General features: G+C 29.5%; 1 protein-coding gene across 1 annotated transcript in view; it reads left to right on the top strand.

Annotated features, from left to right (window-relative positions):
* LOC107443921 (glucose dehydrogenase [FAD, quinone]) overlaps positions 1–5,737 on the top strand; it is a 127,303-nt gene that overhangs the window by 88,658 nt on the left and 32,908 nt on the right. The window lies entirely within an intron of this gene.

Raw genomic sequence — 5,737 nt, 5'->3', positions numbered from 1 at the left:
ATATGTGTATATATACTATACATAAATTCAAATTGAACTCTATCTCATAATAAATATTATATTTAATTCTGCTCCCGTTTTTTTTACTATTAATCTATTACTATCATAAAATTCTAATTTATTTGTATTTTAGAATACTTTAATTCGCATTGTACTTTTAATTAAATATTAATTCTGCATTTTCAATTTTGCCTCAAAAATTGAGCTTGAAGAAAAGTGATGAGAAATTTTATGCTAGCAACAAAGGAAAATTAGTTTGTATAATGTGATAAATACTTTATGAAATTCAAAAATAGTATTAATTCTGAATTCCAATTAAATAAAAGCTAAAAGCAGGATAAAAGCAGAAAAATTCAAAATACTGTAATATTTTCCACTTTTTCTTTGAATGATATATTTTATAATAAAATGCATCGAACATCTGAAGATACAGATTTGAATGAATGGATCTTGCAAATGTGAACTTTCATAAATTAAAGACGGTCAACTTTATTAATAGAAAACGTTTTAAATAACAGCAATTCTAGACTGTATGAACAGTAATTTCGTAAATATCTTTAATAAAAGAAGGATAGAATGACATGGATATAAATTTATTATATTAAAATAAAATGTTAAAACTCTAATATGAGATCTGAAAAAATTCTAAAACTCTTATCAGATATAATATATTCCCACATGCTTTGACAAAGATTCCAGCATGGAATCAGATTTTTTTAATATTCCATAATCATCCACATTTAACACTTTCAATTTTAATAAATTTTTTTGACAAATAATTTAAATGAATAGTATTTTATTTAAAAACGCTGAAAAACAGCTAATTTAAATGGAATGTGTATATAACACATTCTAAATAAAACTATTTTAAAAATAAAAACAACAAAGTATATTTACTTTCCAAAAAGTAAAACAGCGTCTTCTTCAGAAATACCACTGTGAACTAATAGTTGTTTTAATTCTTCTTAATTCAAAATATTAAATGACATATTCTCCAGACAAAAATTAAACGTAAAATAAAAGCGAAGACATAATCTATTTAGATCACGGAACATAACAATTTTATTTAGATTTATTATCGTTTGCTTTTTAAAATAAAACGATCGAAATTCCAGCTTACAGCTTGCACACAATTAAATAATAAATAAATCATTCAAGTTTGAGCTAAAAGCACTCAAATATTGCTTAAATAAATACCACTCAAGTTTGAGTAAACGCAAAGCAAGAATTTCGTTCAAATAAGAGTGTATTTCACTCTTATTTGAAGTTGAGTTTATTTATTATTGAAGTTCACTCTTATTTGAAGTTCACTCTTATTTATTTAAGTTGAGTTAAAAAAAATTTAACTCGTTTTTGAGTAGGGAAAATCACTCTTTCATTTTAAGAGAGTACTGTAGTTTTGGTTCTCTAAACAAGAACCTTCTACAGCAAACATACCACTCTCCTCAGCGTCTAAGCACTTCACGTTTATACATTGAAAAAAGGTTTTTGTTTAGAGTACAGAAACTATAGTATGTCCATTTCTGCACTTTATTCATGTTGTTTTCTACTTTAACATTATTTTCAGAATTGTCTCAAGTTTTCACTAACATTCGAAGATACATTTTGGGAATTTTCAATCAATGACACTAAAGAAAAACATAGCTAATGATAAGTACCGTGCAGGATTCGCAGGATTTCGCAGTTTTTGAACTTTGACATGTAAAAAAACTATGTTAATTCAAACTTTAGTAAAATTTATCGATATTATATTCATAACTGAACTTAGACGAGTAAATTTGATCAATAGTGGCATTATTTGTATGTAATATTTACGAATAATAAGTCAAAACATACCTTGCACAAAGTAGCCCCCAAATGGGGCTACTTTGTGCAGCGATAGGAATTCAGTTTAATAATCATGTTTTTAGTAAAATATTGATATAAAATTGTTAAAAAAGTTAATTGTTGACATTTTTAATAACAAAAACATCAAGATATGTAAAGATATTAGTTTGAAAATAATTTTCAGCGTTAAAAAACCATTTTTTATAAAGAATTTTTTCTTAAAAAGAATGTTTATTTCAAAACATTTGAGTTTAAACAAAAGGAAACCATATACATTTTTGAACATTGAAATGGATGAAATTTCAAAAATAATAATTATTACATATTCATTAACATTTATAATATTGATAAATTTGAACATAACATGCTTGAATGAACATGACAGAACTTGCTCTTCAGTTTCTGTCAAAATCACCTGATGTCCTATAAAATATATTTTTATGTGTTAAATCGTTTGATTAATTCATTAGAAAAATCTTTGTAGAAGAAAAATAATAGTTTACCAGGAAGTTTCACGTGTTTCTTGTGAATTTTATTAGAGATAGTATTTCTGTGGATTTTGTACTTCCGAGAAGCTTCTGCAATCGACATACCACCAGCAACTGCTTGCAAACATTGTTGCAGCTTTTCTAAAGTGTAATCACGGTAGTTTCTCGTTCCAGGTATTTTTTTATAACGTCTGACCATTTTTCTGTCGAAAAAAAAAACGAATGAAACTTTGCACAAAGTAGCCCCAAAGTGCATTTTTTTTCATTTTCCGTTTATTTGTTATTAATTTTCAAATTTTTTTAACGCTAACATGATATAATTGTTTATTAATATATAAATAAAAAATTTTGCACTTACGACAATTGTTTTATCAACGTCTTTGCATTTCACAGCTAAAGTTTCCACGCACACTTTTCGACATCCGACGTCCTCGGAAAGTTGTTGACATTGGATGAACGAAACACACTCTGAGATTGTTTTAAAATTCGAAAAAATGTTTGTAGTAATAGAGGAGACTTCTATCTTCAAATTCCACACATTTTTAACGTGAAAAAAAACATAATACTGAATAGCAGCACTTGAAAAATGCCAAATTCGAATTTGCACAAAGTAGCCCCGAATGACGGTACTCCATATTTTTAGTATTATATTTAAATTTTGCTCAAAATACTTTTACATAAAAATGACAACCATAAAAAATTTATAGTGCAAAACTATTTTCAAATAAAATGTGAAAGAACTTACAAATTAAATAGTTAGTTTCAGCAAGTATCGGAAGAAATTTGACCTCGTGGAGGACTTTTTGATGGAACTAATCCGCATTTGCGTTACATGGAGAGGAAGACCACGTGAACCCACGGTTTGCCTGGCGGCAAAGGAACTCTGACCCATGATCCGTCTACCACGGAGGATATGTCACGCCAGCATTTCAGTCGGATGCGGAATTCGTATCGACTAGAATTTGAACCCGATTCGCCTCATTGTAATGCGACCGCTCTATCCCCTGACCCATCGTGGCTCTATAGAATAATGATTGACGAATGCTGAACTCACAACATAAAACCAGTTTTATTACCTTATGAAACTTGGAAATATTTCAACTCTTCTCTGCTTACTCCGGAAATTAAACAGATGTTTTCAATCTCGTCTTTTTTTAAAAGTGATCCGTTAGATTTCAATCGAGTCTCTGTTTTGTTGATTGATTGATTTTCACATATATTGACTGTCATTAATTTTGAAAAAGGATTCTAAAAATATATATGTATCAAGCATGGCCATTGTTGAACATTCTACTTATTTATTTTAAAAAAATTCGTTAAAAAGCTACAACAATATCAATTAATAAGATGTTTCATATAATTTATGCGCTATGCACTATTCATACACTCGTTATATACGAGGGTTACTCTAAAATTTTTGAGATACGTGCAGACGAGAATTTACAAAATAAAAATAACCCTTCAGCAGACGATGTTTTACTGACTTACTTCAACTTGTTTAGCGTAGAATAAATTTTAAACAGAAGAGAAAATGGAGTTGACGCGCGAACATTTTCGCGCTATGATTTTCTACGATTTTAAAGCAGGATTAAATCACGACGAAAAAAACGTTTAATGGTTGCAATTAGCATTTGGTGATGAATCTCCAGCTCGTGCTACTGTATTCAGGTGGTTTAAAGAATTTAGCAGAGGTCGCAATTTTCTTCTGGATATAGAATACACAGGAAGGCCGCCGTCAGCAGTAATTCCGGATAATGTGTCTGCCATACGAAAACTGTTAAACGATGATAATCGCTGTACCTATCAAATTATGCAGAAGGAACCTAACATAAGATCCACAGCCATACACAAAATTATTCATGACGAATTACATATGAAAAAAGTAGTTTGCCGTTGGGTTCCCCATAATCTAACTGAGCACCAAAAGGAGGAGCGTGTCAGAATCAGTAAAGAAGCTCTTAAAAATTCTAAATGATGGTGACCACCACATCATTTCTGAAATTTAACGGGTGAGGAAAAGTACATACCGTTTTTTGACGTTCCAACGAGTCAATAAAGCAAAGTATGGGTCTTTGAAGATGATCCCTTAGGAAAATTTGCCATAGAGAAGCCTATGGTAATCTATGGCAAATTTTCCTAAGGGATCCCACGCCGACAATGGTGAAAAGACAACGCGCACTGAAAAAAGTGATGTATGCCGCTTTCTTCAGAAGTACGGGATTGGTCAAAGCTATCAAGTTGGAAGGACAGAAGACCGTAACGGCAAACTGGTATACCACTAAATGTCTGAGAAATTCTACAAGAAGTAAATGTTAGGGGACTAATGCTTCACCATTTCAAATCATCGTCACATACACCTGGATTGACAGTTGAGTTTCTTAAACAAAAACAAATTAAAGTGATAGAACATCCGCCGTATTCACCTGATCTAGCCATGTGTGACTTCTGGTTATTCTTTAAACTAAAAAAGAATTTACGTAGACGTCGTTTTCATTCAGAAGAAGATATTGATTTGGCTATAAATGCATTTTTCTCATCTATTCCAAGAAATGAATGACTTGACGCATTTAATCTGTGGAAAATTCGACTACAAAAGTACATTGATGCTGGAGGAGACTACTTTGAACACTCCTAAAATTTTGTAAGTGTAACTTAAAAAACCTAGTTGTATCTCAAAAATTTCAGAGTGACCCTCGTACTACTTTAAAATCTCAAACATCATCAATCTAAAATTCATGAGTAATTGTTTAAATAATATAATTGTTGCAAGTAATTGTTTCAAAAAAATATACAACACTATTACATTATAAGTTACGATAATTCATATATTTTTAATCAGTTAAAAATTTGTAAAAGATAGAAAAAATTATAGGCTTGAAGAAATTATAGATTTATATAATAACTGTAAGGGCTATGAAAATTTCCAGGCATGCGCAGTATAAAAGAACTGCATTAATTAATTATATATATATTTCAGTTTTCAACGAATTTTTTTTCATATCTTAAAAAAAAGCTTTGTAATTAATTTTAAATTGCTCTAAAAATTTGTTTTATTTTGTAGAATATTTTCAAAGTTATAACAAAAGAATAGCTTCTTATAATAATGTCCATATTTTCATTAATATTTAAGCTTGTCCTACGAAATGTTGTGCAATTATTGCGTATAATAACCAAAATAATTGTAACAAGTAACAATTTATTGATAAATTTTTTGGCTTAGGGAGTCTAAAAACACTATTTTCCGTTTATAATTTATTGTACAGTCCGCAAAAAAAAAAAGATATCACCCTGAATAACTTTCGTTCTAATGATCGGATTTTCACGAACTAAGCGTCAATCTTAATGGTTCTTGGGGGTGACCTCAAATATGCTAATTAATTAGTGCTAACTATTAATACAAAACAAATGAAATAAAATAAAAA

Source organism: Parasteatoda tepidariorum, chromosome 4 (assembly GCF_043381705.1).
Source record: "Parasteatoda tepidariorum isolate YZ-2023 chromosome 4, CAS_Ptep_4.0, whole genome shotgun sequence".
NCBI classification, from domain to species: Eukaryota; Metazoa; Arthropoda; class Arachnida; order Araneae; family Theridiidae; genus Parasteatoda; species Parasteatoda tepidariorum.
The sequence above is the reverse complement of the archived record's forward strand: the minus strand, read 5'-3'. Positions and strand labels throughout refer to the sequence as shown.